Below are 14,971 nucleotides of genomic sequence, written 5' to 3'. Positions count from 1 at the left end.
CTGACACTCTTGCAAAGAAGGGACTAGACCATCCAGTCCCCTCCACCTCAGAGCTTACATACCTTGAACTTTTTGCAAGGCAAAAGGCCCAGAATAAACAAAAGTGGCTGCTTCCACCTATTCACTACTGGTATAAAGCAAAAAGACCAGGACTCTCTCTATCTCTCCCTGGTGACAGGCAAACCAACACCTGCCTATCCCGACTGGCCAGTGGACACCTGAAAAGTCTCACATTTTCTGCAAATCAAAAGATCTTTCCTCTTTGCCCTAAATGCCAACAAAACCAGGCATCACCTGAGCACATCTTGATCTGTTTAGGGCTGGACTGGAACGATATTCATTCCTCTCCCATTCTGGTTTCGGATTTTCTCAATGTTAACGGATTCATTGATCAGGTCTGACCCCGTCAGACCAGATGGGAATTAGCAACAACAACAACAACAACAAAAAGAACAACTTAGTAATAGAAGGATTATGAAAATTTTCGCAAAATTTTATATGAAATGAGACATTTCAACTATCACGGAATGTTAATAATTTAACTGGAAACAATTTTATTTTTAAATTTAAGAGAAATTTAAAGAAAAGGGCCGTTCATATGTTACTTAAACATACTTCCCCCCTATTTTGATATACCCTCTCAGCAAAGAAAAATAGTAGCAAACAATTTTTCGTACTTACATTGACTGTAATAATGTAATTTTAGAAATAAATTTAAATAAACAATACAATAACTTTATTATTAAACTAAATTTACATTTAAGATTATTTTTCAAATTTTTAAGTTAAATATTCTTTAAGGGTTTTTTTTGTGGGAATTTTTTCCGTAGTCAAATGTCTTGACCTCTAAAATATATTAAATATTTTTTTCCAACTTTTTCCTCAAAATTTAACTTTAACTGCAATTATGAAATTTTCTAATTTTTCCCACATTTTTTTGTTATATCTTTTGCGTTAAAAAAAATTGAAAATAGGGAATTATGGCATCTTGTGCATGTAGCTTCGCCCCTCATAAATGACAATAAGCAAATCACAAATCTTCGATGTTTTCCCGATATTTTAACAGCTACAAATTGAATATTTAGTTAACTTTTGTAGAAAATGCAAGCTTTTTGTCTTCGCAAATAGATCGTGTATCATCGAATCCACTAGAAATTGTGCTCGCGGCAAATTTTGAAAAATATAAATTGTCACCGAGATAAATTATGCTTGCAACGAGTGGTCCCACGATAAATTGTCACTGCAACGACATTAGAGTAGAACTAAAAAGAAAAACTTTTAGGAGCTAAAATAAGTAATTATCGACTAAAACATCACAAATTTGAATTTAATCTTCAATTTGTCCTTTGAATTGAAGTTCATCCAGTAAATAAAATTTATGATTTAAACAACCTTTGGCTAATTTCTTACCTAGAAATCACAAGTTCAACTTTGCGTTTAAATGTTACCCCTTTGAAAGAAATTATTAGACTACTCTCGCTCAACAAGCATTTTCGTAGTCTGCTTATCCACCAAAAATAAATCATTGCAAAAACATTTAACAGATGTCTAACAAAAAAGCTTTAAGTTTAAATTTCGCGCATAAATTAAAGCTTAGTATAGAAATCATTATCTTCTTGAAAGCTTGTTGGCGGAAAAAAATGTTAAAAATGAATTAGGGCTAAATTATTAAGGAAGTAACCAGAAAAGTTAATTTCGTCAAATAGTAGAAATTGGTTATCCAACCCTCAAAAATCAGTTTTCGCTATAAATTTGCATTACCTAAGTTCCGATTTAAAAAAAAAAGTTTACATTTTGCTAGCTAGTAATAGCGTACCAGAACAAATTGTTAGCTGACATTTGAGTGCGCCAAACGCTTTTAATGACCCATTCTAAAAAGACAGTTATAGCTAAAATATGATTTTGCTTGAACTTTAAAAATATATCATTCGTAGGAATTTTGTTTCAAATTTTAAGCTAATCAAAGGAAATCGTTTACCCACCAAATAGTATTAAGTAAACGCGTCAATGAAAAATTAAGCAAAAATTAGCTTTGCCCTTTGACACAGATGAGACATTGGTGTCCCTTAGAAATATTTTTTTCGATGTTTTAATTACAAGCAAAAACATATTCTGGTATATTTTTAATTCAAAAACAGTTTAATAGCTACTAAAAAAACTGTCTAACTATCGAACAATTTATATATTTGTACTAAAATATAAAATTCAAAAAAAAAAGTAGTATGCACTCAGATTCCAAAATTCATCCACTGATTTTGTAAATTATTGAAGGATCAATGATTAACTACTGTTTCTCTAAATAAGGAGATTTTAAGGTCCTAAGCAAACGTTGCTCATAACTCTCCACCCCACTCTCTCATTGACGCCGTAGTGGCTCAGGGGATAGAGCATTTGTCTCCCAATAAGAACTGAGTTCGAATCCCAGTAATGGTTCGTCGATACGAATTGCGCACCTGGCTTGCACCGATGACGGTGTCACCGCAAAATTTCTTCATGTGTTAGGCTAACCGTGGGAGGGTTTGTGGTTTTCTCCCTCCATGTAACGCAAATGCTGGTCCATTCCATCAAAACAGTCTCCACGAAGGCAAATTTCTCCCAATCAAAGAGCTCTCTTATCTTCTGGATTGGGTTCAAAATTACAAGGTTACGGAGTTGACCATCAGTAGTCTTAAAGCCAAAACAATATCTTCGGTGTTCAACGACGGTCATTAAAAAAAATTAAATATGAGAACCACAATTCCTAGATTGCGGCCCCATCACCCCAGATTTCAAGAGTCAACAATCCAAGTATGTAAAAAATAAAAATACATTGAGTCAGAAAAAGTCCTTTTTTGTGTTTAATTTCGTAACTTGGTAACACTCATTTATTAGCATATTTGGTGTCAATCATTAAGATTTGAACTCTTAATGGGTGACTTCATCTGATGTAAGGTCCATTAAGATTGACACTTAGCGAAAATTATTAAGGGTGATGTCTTTTAGAATTGTAATGGTGCGCAAAATTCTATTTCATGCAATGTATTAATACATAATTTTTTTTAAGACTAAGAAAGAAAAATATTTTTTGAAAATAAAGAAATTCTCTAGTAACAGGAGGATATGTTTTTATCATGTACAAAAAATCGTGATGGCCCTCCTGTTTCAATGCTTAGTACTCGTTCAGTTGTAAAATATCAGTGGTCGGAGGCAGCGTGCTACCAGTAGCGAAACTACTGTATACTACTAAAACTACTGTAGTTTGTAGTGGCTCCTTGCAACTATTTTTAACTTTAGTAAAGTAAAGTTCAAACGCAAAAAAATCTTTGAATTTGATTGGTGCAAATCCTTCGCGGGCCTGGTCAACGTACGCAATGAGAATGTCTCTGTGGCCGAGAGTTAATAAGATCTACGTCCGATGCTCGGAAAAATCGGTGAGCATCAATCCTAAAAAATCGAATTCTAAATATCTGACATTTTTGAAATTAGATTTCAGAAAAAATATAAAGTACGTATTTGCTCCTCATCTTGTTACTTAAAATATCCTCTGCTTTAATTAATTAGCATATTTGCTGTCACCCCCTCAAACCATTAAGATTGAGATAGAACGTGAAGATACGATCGTTAGATCAAAAGTTATTCAGGCTGGTTCATTTTTTTTTCATTTTCGCACTGTGCTTTATTTCTTAGAGGATATAAGAAAAGTATTGATCAAGTTAATCACAAATATTGATAATTTCCTTCCATTTCTTAAATCACTGTCGAGAAAAACATGGGAGTTTGAAAGAACAAATTCGCAAAAAGTACTTAAGAATAAAAAACTATTTCATTTAAACATGAATTCCTAATATATATCTTCATATTTAATCAAACTAATCTTTCATGCAAAATCATTTTGAATCTTGTAGAAAATTAAGTTCTCCAGTTAAACTTGTAGACACTACGTCGCTATTTATGGAAGGTATTTTCAAAGTAGTTTGTTGTCGTTACATTTGCAAAAAAAAAAATTCGCAGTTAACAACCAAAAAACATAGTTTTTCCGACCACTGTTTTTGATAAATCGTTATTTAATGAATTATTGTAATAAGTATAATTAAAAAATAAATAAATATTTTTTTCACACAATTCCTATATGAAAGGCAAAACCATAGTAGTTCCCAGTTTGTTTTAGATGTATGAAAATATTTAATTAATATTTTGATATGAAAAATAATAAAGGGAATAATAATAATTCATTTTAAGCAATATGTTTTATATTTTAAAATTATTTATATTATAAAAAGTGTGCACATTTCTAGGTTTCAAAAGAAGTCCGACGAGTTCTTATTATTTGTATGATTGTGTGGCAACACTCCTGGCAGTGGTCCTGCTCTGTGCCTAAAAATCCTTACTTCCGGACTGCAAGCATCTTTGACCTCAGAGAGATTTCGGTACGTCTTCTTAAATCTCAGATAATTTGATAACAGAAGCCCAAAAATATTGTAATATTGTATTTTCAAAACTTAGTACATACCTTAATTGTTAGTTAAAAAAATTATATCAAGTTAGAAAAAATTATATTTTTTCATGAATTAATTCGGTATCAAAATCAATTAGGTGAAAGATTGTATAATCTTTCCCATTAATAGTATATCTCCTTAATAGTTGCATGATTTTGAAGCAAACAGTCATGAAAATTTTATTCAAGAAAATTACGCAAAACTAACTGTTGATACAATACATATATATACTCATTTTTAATTTTTGAGTTAAGTTTTAGCTTATATGCTGTCATCTAGTTTAAATAAACTATCTCTAAACACACGGAAAATAGTCTGGTACTATTCTCTGGTGTATAGACTGAAAAATATACATGATTCGGGGCATAATAAATAAGATCTTCAATCTTACTGGCACGTTACTTTTATAAAAACATCATCCTAGAAATATCACGTACACGAGTAATAGAGGATGGAACATCACTAGGATACACACCTGCCAACTTTTACGCATTTGGCGTAAAATGTTATTCTTATATTTAAAGTGGTAGTAAATATATACTATTTTTTATTTTATAAACTTAAATTTAAACTGATTTCGATCACCAGTATTCTTAAAAAAATTTAGCATGTATATTAATATGCATTACTTTCTTCGTTGACAACTGAAGATTTTTCAAATACAACATATTATTTTGCTTACAAGTCAAAATTTAATTCCATTTTAATACCACTGGGAAAAATCATGATGGAAGGGATTAAAAGTTGGCAGGTATGAGGATATATTTTGACGGGAGCAAAAAGGTACGGGTTAAGATAATTCTTTTATTTGAAACATAATATTCTCTTGTTAAAAATACTTTTTACTCGTGTGAATTGTTTATTATTATCGGTATTTTTTACATTTCCTAATACCACATTAATATTTTTTTTAAATAATTAGTTAATGTAAATATGTGTATATCATAGATTCAAAACATTTTGCTAAATTTTGTTATAAATTCTCCTGGATTTTGTTTGCTGAGTTGTATCCTGTTAAAAAAAACTTGTTCTTTCAATATATATATATATATTGATACTTCAATAGCAATTAAAAGTGTTTAAAAATGTGTACTATCGGTTAAAAATAATGAAATTATACCATTACCTGGTATCATCCTGTTAAAAAAAGTGAATTTTTTTTTAAATATTCTTATTCATCTTTAATCACAATGAAAAATGTGTGCAAGTAATGAAATTTAATCATTAACAAAACTAAGAGGAAAGCCAAGAAATTTTTTTCTGAATGTTAGTGGGCAGCCTGATACATTATCTGGATTACAGGGATTTTGGGCACTTTCAATTTATGCAATCTTAAAAGAAATACTTACGCATTTTTCTGTTACGCATTTTTCCGCATTTATGTAAAATGTGTGTTCTGTCTGTGTTAAAAAAGTATTTATTTATTGAGGGCTTAAGTAGTCAAGGAAAAATTAAAAAGGTATATTTCCCCATATTATACGACATNAGTCAAAAAAGTTCAGTGTTGAAATTTTGTTTTTGAAGTAGGTACCCCATGACTATAATTTGGAACCATTAGGCCATATTTTATTGGTTAAACTTTTTCACTGTTGCAATTGTCGACATTATACGACATAAAAATACAAGCAAGTATTTTACATATGTATTTCAAAATGTTCTAAACTCTTCATCCTGCAGAAAAATTTTATTGCTTTTGTGGAACATTTATTAGGCCATATTTTATTGGTTAAACTTTTTCACTGTTGCAATTGTCGAATTTTTTTAAGATATTTCAGCAGAACTTCTACAAGACCCTTCCCCCTTATTGTTGAAAATTTTTTAGTTCAGGATACTTATCTTATGATTTTGCGAAATTTCAAAACTATTTCAGATTATTTTCATTTTTGTAGCAATTATTATGGAACTGTGTACATTTATGGAACTTCTAATATCATTTGTGCTTTTAATTATCATCAGGAGTGCTCAAAATGTGTACTATTTAGTAAACTGTACTATTTTAGAAGATTGGCATAAAACTGTCTATTCTATTAACAAAAATTTATGATATTTTACCAGACCAGGTGATTAGACCAGGAGAAAATGGCAAAATCCAGTAGTCTACTGGTAAATCCAGTAGAGTTGGCAACTATGTGTATCATATAATAATGAAATTTTACATTTTAGTGTTGTTGAATAGCAAAATGGTGGCAGCTACTTTAACAACCTGGTATTTTAAAACTACATTTTCGGTGTTGCACTATTTCAGGAATAGTTTTTTTTAGGGGGGAAGCAAAACACTTAAATACGCATGGTGTTTCACTTTGGTGTAAAATAGTTGCCACCATTTTCGATGTTGAGATACATTTTTACAGAGTAATTGTTGCTCAAAACTTGTATCCAAAAAATATGTCTCTTTCAGGAGAAATGGTTGTTGCAGTTGGAAGAGAAATATCCCAAAATTTGCCCCCTGCTGTGTTTTGATCCAGTGAGTGAGAAGTGCTTGACTCTAGAATGTTTACAGTTTGTTAGTGAAGATCGAAACGGACTACAGGTGGCGTAGAGCAGCACTCTCTACATATGGCAATACTTTACATGTTTTCACCATTCTCGTGTGGAGAGTCATAGGAGAAGGAAGTACGTTAGTTTATGTTTTGATTTTCAATTAGATCAAAAGGTTTTCTAGGAAACTATCTGGAAACTTCATTAAGCAAATTTTCTAAAAAAAATGTCGTAGAAATTTTAAAAAATATTTTTGATAGTTAAACACGAAAAATGTTCTAAAAAAGGGGGGGATATACTAGCACATCTGAGAAGAGGAGAGGGAAGGGGAGGAGGGTCAAGACAAGGAACAGGTCTTCTCCGCAGATGGCGTACTCGAGCTTTGCGATCGCGAATCAGCACGGACGGTGTAGTCGTCACAGGTATGTACGTATGTCTCAAAATAAATCTTTTTATTTTTTTAATATTTTTCAGTTTAAGCTTGTTGATAAAAACGTTCAGGATCTTGAAATATTTTAATTCGGTGTATTCATGGGTGTCACTCTTCAGTCTTCAGGACTGAAATTTGTCTTGGAAACAAAATCAGTGGTCTAAATTCGGTCCTTCAATTAAAATCTATTTTTTAATTATTCCAAAACTTTCTTTTATCTTATTTTTCTTTTAAAAAAATTTTAAGATATATTCTCAGTTACAATTAAATAAAATTACTCATTTTCATAATTATTGCTGCATTTTCCTTCTGATGTTTTAAAATGCTAGGGAAAGTTAAATTAAGATTTTTTTTAAATGAAATTAATAGAATTGTGACATAGTCGCATAGTCACATATAATGTAAGAGCCATTTTTGTGGAAAGATGCAGTCAGTAATCTATCAACTTCTGGAAATTCTGCTAAACAATGCTAGATCGTGTGAATTAGTCAAAAAAGTTCAGTGTTGAAATTTTGTTTTTGAAGTAGGTACCCCATGACTATAATTAAAAATTTGTTTTTGCTAATGTAAAAATGTTTAGTTTAAAACATTTATTAAGCTGCTCTTAAAAAGCTCTTTCTACTCATATAAGAGCTTTATAAGAACCTTATAATACTAGCATATAATATAATTTTCTAATATTTTGAAGATTCATGTGCAGGTTACTACAGGCATTTATTGTAAGCGTCTAATTAATATTATGTTTAAGAAATAAATTCATACTACTTGATGCTTTAAGAAAACTTTGTTGTGACAATATAAAAAAAAATTTCACAAAAATACAATACGTAACAAAAGATAGTCACTTTTTCATTTATGTTTTGCAATATTTATATTCTTTGTTAATTTAAGCCTAACTTAAATATAGTTTTTAATCTGTTTATATGCAAAATTATTAAGGGAGAGGGAAGTTAGTGTGGATATTGGGCTAGAATAGACATCTTAAAATTTTTTATTTTATTTTTTAAGTCAAATTTTTTATGTGAGGTATCATAGGTTGGCAACATGAATGTACTGTCCAGAAAAAAAATTTTTTTTTAATAAGGACTACTCTGAATAACTTTTGATCTGATGACATTCTAGGATCCAGTCTTAATAGTTCGAAAGGGTGACCTTAAATATACTCATTAATTAGTGCAGAGGTCGCCAAAGTGATCTATATAGACCCCCAGGGATCTATTTAACAATAGCGGGGGTTGATCTGAGACAGGGGGGCGAATGGGGGTCGATCCGAATCGGAAGGGTCGATTGTGGGTCGAAAAAAAAAACAGTTCTCAATACGCAAATCACACATACCTAATTAAGTACCGTAAACAGGGGCGAGTCAACCCATCCAGGGGCGAGTTTACAGTTTGTTAGTGAAGATCGAAACGGAGTCATAGTCATAGTCATAGGAGAAGGAAGTACGTTAGTTTATGTTTTGATTTTCAATTAGATCAAAAGGTTTTAAGCTAGGAAACTATCTGGAACTTAAAACTTCATTAAACAAATTTATTAAAAAAGAACGTCGTAGAAATTTTAAAAAATATTTTTGATAATTAAACACGAAAAATGTTTAAAAAAAGGGGGGATTATACTAGCACATCTGAGAAGGGGAGGAGGGTCAAGACAAGGAACAGGTCTTCTCCCCAGATGGCGTACACGAGCTTTGCGATAGCGAATCAGCACGCACGGTGTAGTCGTTACAGGAATGTACATATGCCACAAAATAAATCTTTTTCTTTTTTAATAATTTTCAGTTTAAACTTTTTGATAGAAACGTTCAGGATCTTAAAATATTTAAATTTGGAGTATTCATGGGTGTCACTCTTCAGTGTTTACAGGACTGAAATTAGTCTTGGAAAAAAAAACAGTGGTCTAAACTCGGTCCTTCAATTGAAATCTATTTTTTAATTATTCAAAAACTTTTAACGTATTCTTTGTTGAAGTTAAATAAAATTACTCATTTTCATAATTATTGCTGTATTTTCCTTCTGATGTTTTGAAATGCTAGGAAAAGTTAAATTAAGATTTTTTTTATGAAATTAATAGAGCAAAGATAAGAAATTAATGATGAAGTGAATATTAAGTAGAGATATGAATGGCTCCGAGGTGATTATTGTAAAATGATACTGTAAGTCAACTGTTAAATTTGTTTTGTTTGCTGTTAAAACAGACTTATAAAATGAAGGAAAATAAATATATTCTTTTAAGAAAAGTAAACAAGTCATTGTCACATATAACATAGTCACAAGGCNAATGATATTGTAAGTCAACTGTTATATTTGTTTTGTTTGCTGCTAAAATAGACTTATAAAATGAAGGAAAATAAATATATTCTTTTAAGAAAAGTAAACAAGTCATTGTCACATATAACATAGTCACAAGGCACATATAATGTAAGAGTCATTATTGTGGAAAGGTACATTTTGCAGTCAGTAAGCTATCAACATCTGGAAATTCTGCTAAACAAAGCTAGACCGAGTGAATTAGTCAAAAAAGTTTAGTGTTGAAAATGTTTCTTTGGAGTAGGTACCCCTTAACTATAATTAAAATTTTGTTTTTGTTAATGTTGAGTTTTAAAGACTTAACCCAATAATTAAGCATGAGATCACAAGAAATGAAACAACATACCTAGGTGAAGGCTGAAACTGAACTAAATATTTTATTACAGATAAGAGGTTATATTAAGGACAACACTGCTGCCATCTATGTCAGCATTTGTGATGCCATCTATGTACAACAATGTAAACTAATTCTTTCAACANAGCCGTTAAAAATAGTTATGGTCAAATTAAGTTTTAACTAACTTATGATCTAAAAATCTATAACACTATAAGCCATTCAACCAACATTGTCTACCGTCAAATTAGTAAGCCCGTTGTAGGAACTCGTTAAACGTAAAGCAATGCGTGTTCGACCACTGTTTAAGTTATGTTCTGCCTAACTAAAACATTGTACTGATATTTTTAAAATGTCTGCATGTACTCTCAAGTGAATGTACATTTTTTTTTTAAATTACATATCTATCATGCACCCTTAAGGAATCTCGAGGATTTTACCTAAAAAAATTTTCGACTTTTAAAAGAAGAATAAAAATGCGTGCTGTAACTTGTTTTATGCTGAGTATCTAAATACCAAATATAGGATAATACTTCTTCTAAAGCTCTAAACTTCTAAAATTACTGCAAAATATTGCAACCCTTTTACTGAAAACAAAAGGTATCACATTCATTTTCTTAATTGAAATCATCTGCAAACTCACATATTTGGTTTTATTCAAGGTTATGCCTTTTTATCTGTTTTTTCTCAATTCAAATATTTCAACTTTTAATAAACCAATTAATTTAAAACTTGGCAATTGGTTTAAGTATAACACGTTGCTTAAATTTATTCTAGCACTTGAATATTGAAAAATATTTCATTTTATTTATTTTCTGTTTTCGGAGCAAAATATTTTTTTTTTCAGCAAAATCCAAAATCTTAAGTTTTTTAATTTAAAAGATACTTTTTTTTTTCAATTTCTATGCGCTTGTATGGTTTTAAGAAAACGTTTTTGATTGCCTATAAAAAGTTATTTCATGATTTTGTTTCAATATCCCAAATTATTTTTTTTATACATAAATTTTAAATCAAAAGAAAATTAATTTATAAACGTTCTTCGCTATGCATCACAAAAATAAATGCGCATAAAAAATGTCATTACTTTTGGTAAACTATCGTAGAAAACTAAGAATCTTAAGTTATATTTCAGATAAGTTATAGAATTTTTATAAAAAAAAAGTTATACATTGATGCTTTTTCGATGAAATCAAACCCTTTAATTCCAAAATTACAACTTATTATTAAAATTAACATTTACTGTTAGCTATGACGTCAAATGTTATTGGATATTATTTATTTTCTTCTTGCAAAACTTTTTACGACTTGCTAATTGTTAGTAAAACATTTCGGTAAATTAAGTTTAGTTTACCCCGACCTGCCCTTATTAAGGGCATACGTGAAATTTAAATTGACCAGTCACCGCGACAAACATTTTGGTAAATCAAATTTCTTTCTTTTGCTAAGTACAGACCTCTTTAATTCAGTCTACAATCTGTAGATAATTGCTAGATATGGGTGATTCTCACGAAATAAGACAATTTACAGTGTCTTGCTTCCAGATCTAATACTATACTACTAAAAGAACTGTTTTTTTTTTAAATTTTAATAAATAGCATTGTTGTTAGTGTTTTAAAATGACCTTGTACTAGCATTGGCTGTTTTGTATATTTAAAAAATTTTATTGAATTTCAAAATGTCATTTTCCTGGTATGTCACAAACAATATTTCCAATAATAACTAGCTTCAGAACATCCCATAAAGTTTTCAATATTTAAAATTTTTTATCTCAACCGTTAGAAGCATTTCTAGAATATATGCGGAGGGTATTATTTACAAAAGCATTGTTAAAAATAATTTTTTCTGTCAATAATTTGTTTGTTACAAGAAAATCTGTCATTTTCCTGGCTACTTTTCTTTAGTGATTTATAACTAAAATATATAGCACCAGGAATCAATATCTTATGTTAATAGATTGATTAGAATACCATCCTATCTGAACATGTCTTTGCATGAATTAAGTACCAACTTTCTGGTTCAAAACATATTTCAAAAAATTTTCATGATGAGTAGGTTTTTGTGTTGTCATTTTCCTGGCTTCTTGAAATCATTAATAACATAAACTACATAGATTTACCTGAGTTATTTCAAGAAATCCTGTTGTTTACTGCTGAGTGTAAACATCTTAGGCCGAAATGTTAAATTGACATTATCCTAGTTGTCATTTTCCTGACTTGTGTATGTCAGGACATTAAAACAGTTACCAGAAAATTTTTTAAGCAGTTAAATGTAAAGAGAGAAAGCAAATATTAACATAATACGAAGTTCATGTAAGATTGTTATATGCTTGTATATAAGTATAGTATATAATCAGTTATTTTTTTTTATTTAATGATTATTTATTATACACAATTTTATTCTGTACATATCAGCAGCAAAAACATTTTTGATTCTTTCTACAGTAGATTAAAGAATAAATTTAAGCAATTTATAGTCTATCTAACGCAAAGGCTTAAGTTGAGTTACTTACTATTAGCTTAAAATGACTTTTTTTTTTTTTTTTAACTTCTGAGCTAATATGTCATTTACTTGGCATTCAAAATTTGGTGAATTTCTATTTTATTTTTTTTCCTAAGCAAATGTCAATATACTACACTGCTGTCTGTAAGATATTAATAAATGTAAGTAAATAAATATACAAAAAAAATTTAGATTATTTTTAAGACTTTAAATTTGAAGAAATTTTCTGTTCCGAATTGTCATGTTTCCAAAGAATCACCCATACGTATTTTAAATTGAAATATAATAAAAGAAAATTTGTTCCTAATAATTTGAATAGGAAAACCCTCGAGCCTTTTACGGTTAATTTGGCTTTTTTGCTTCCAAATCCCCAATATTTAAATGAATTCGAAAACTAATTTACAGAATTAAACAATATCATTTGTTTGAAAGTAATTTGAAATAATAACTAGGACATTTTAAACTTTGAAAAGCATTACAACTTGCATTACAACTTATACAAGATGATTCCTTCTTTATTCAAATCCTTTTTTAAAAATTCCAAACAAATATTTTAAAAATTATTAATAACGTTTAAAATTTTAACCACATTCAAATTCGACATCCACATTAACTTGTGGGACAAACATTTTTATGCACCTACGCTATTTAAATCTACTATTTCAAATAGAAATAGCTTTCTAAGTTTTTAAAATTTGTTAGCTACTTATTTTCTAAATTTCGCATTTTGTCATCATTTTTAAACTTAGTTTTTTTAAATATCTAAACCAGGAGGCCCCAGAGTTGTATAAAAAAAATAGTGATAGAAGTATTATGAAAATTTTCGCAAATTTTTATATGAAGTGAGAAATTTTAACTGTCACGGAATGTTACAAATTAAGTAAAAAATGTATAGTTCTAAATATGTAAACAGTTTATTTTTTTATTCAAGAGAAATTTAATAAAGGGCCGTTCATATGTTACGTAAACATGTTTCACCCTATTTTGGTATACCCTCTCAGTAAAGAAAGATAATTGCAAAAAGTTTTTCGTGCATGTATAAGAAATTCTCATCCCTTTTTTTGCATTAATGTAATTTTAGAGATAAATTTAAATAAATAATAAAATTACTTTGCGTAAAACTAAATGTATATTTTAGTTTATTTTGTAAATTTTTAAATAAAATATTCTTTTCTAAGAGTTTTTTCGTAATTTTTTTTCTATAGTCAAATCTCTTGACCTCAAAAATTTATGAAAGATATTCTTTGACCAAATTTAACTTTATTTACATATATGATATTTTCTACTTATTTCCGCATCTTCTGTTTTAATTTTAGCAATAAAAAAAATATCAGAATACGAAATTATGGTGTCTTGTGCAAGTTTCTCTGCCCCCAGTAAGCAAATCACGAACCTTATATACTTTCTTAATATTCTATCGGCTAAAAATTAAATATTTAGTTAGCTTTTGCAGACAATGCAAGCGTCTTGTCTTTGTAAATAGATCGTGTATCATCGAATCCGCAAGAAATTGTGCACGCGACAAATTTTAAAAAATCCAAATTGCAGCCGAAATGAATTATGCTTGCGACGAATGGTCCCCACGATGAATTGCACTTATGACCAGTGGTCTCCACGATGAATTGCACTTAAGGCGAGTGGTCCCCACGATGAATTGTCACTCGGACGGACGACATGTACCCTGGCTGAATTGTACAGCAAAAAAATTGAACATGACAAGTTAACGTAGAAAAAAAAAAGTTGGAGCTATAACAAGTTATAAATATAAACTAAAATATCACAAATTTGAATTTAACCTCAAAATCTTACTTTGAATTTAACTTCCTAATTTAGAAGTTTTCTTTAGTTTATCCGGTAAAACAAATTTATGATCCAAACAACCTTTGGCTAATTTTTGTCCTGGAACTTTACAAGTTCAACTTTACATTCAAGCGATAGCCCGTTGAAGGAAATTAGTAGACCACTCTTGCTCAACAAACTTTTTCGTAGTCTACTTATTTACCAAAAATAAAATATGGCATAAGCCTGTTAAACAAATTTCTAACTAAAACACCTGAAGTTTAAATTTCGCATCTAAACTAGAGCTTATTATAGAAATCATTATCCCCTTTAAAGCTTGTTGGGAAAATAATAATAAATATGGTTGAAATTATAAGGTGGCAACCAGAAAAATTAATTTTGTTTATAAACCAATATTAGAAAATAGTTATTCAACCCTCAAAAATCGGTTTTTGCTATTTCCTAACTTACTTTACCTAAATTTCGATAAAAAAAAAAAGGTTTCAATTTTGCTAGCTAGTAATAGCGTAACAGAACAAATTGTTTGCTCACATTTGAGTGCCAAACGTTTTTATTCTCAAAAGATAGTTACAGGTAAAATATGATTTTGCTAGAACTTAGAAATATATCATTCGCATGACTTTTGTCTCAAATTTTAAGCCTATCGAAG

The 14,971-nt window shown here is 29.6% G+C and overlaps 1 long non-coding RNA gene across 22 annotated transcripts in view; it reads left to right on the top strand.

The window, feature by feature from the left end:
* Positions 1–14,971, top strand: part of LOC107451974 (uncharacterized) — a 107,250-nt gene that overhangs the window by 71,827 nt on the left and 20,452 nt on the right. For 11 of the 22 annotated variants that reach the window (XR_011637193.1, XR_011637175.1, XR_011637178.1 and 8 more), the window contains one exon: positions 6,874–7,088. The exons of 1 other annotated variant lie outside the window; for it this stretch is intronic. This is a non-coding gene — a long non-coding RNA (uncharacterized lncRNA). Of the gene's footprint in view, positions 1–4,274; positions 4,407–6,873; positions 7,089–8,797; positions 8,826–14,971 lie in introns of all 22 variants that reach the window. 10 more of the 22 variants (XR_011637123.1, XR_011637126.1, XR_011637117.1 and 7 more) reach the window with 3 other exon arrangements.

This window comes from Parasteatoda tepidariorum, chromosome 1, assembly GCF_043381705.1.
Source record: "Parasteatoda tepidariorum isolate YZ-2023 chromosome 1, CAS_Ptep_4.0, whole genome shotgun sequence".
NCBI lineage: Eukaryota > Metazoa > Arthropoda > Arachnida > Araneae > Theridiidae > Parasteatoda > Parasteatoda tepidariorum.
This window is presented reverse-complemented; position numbering and strand designations above follow the sequence as displayed.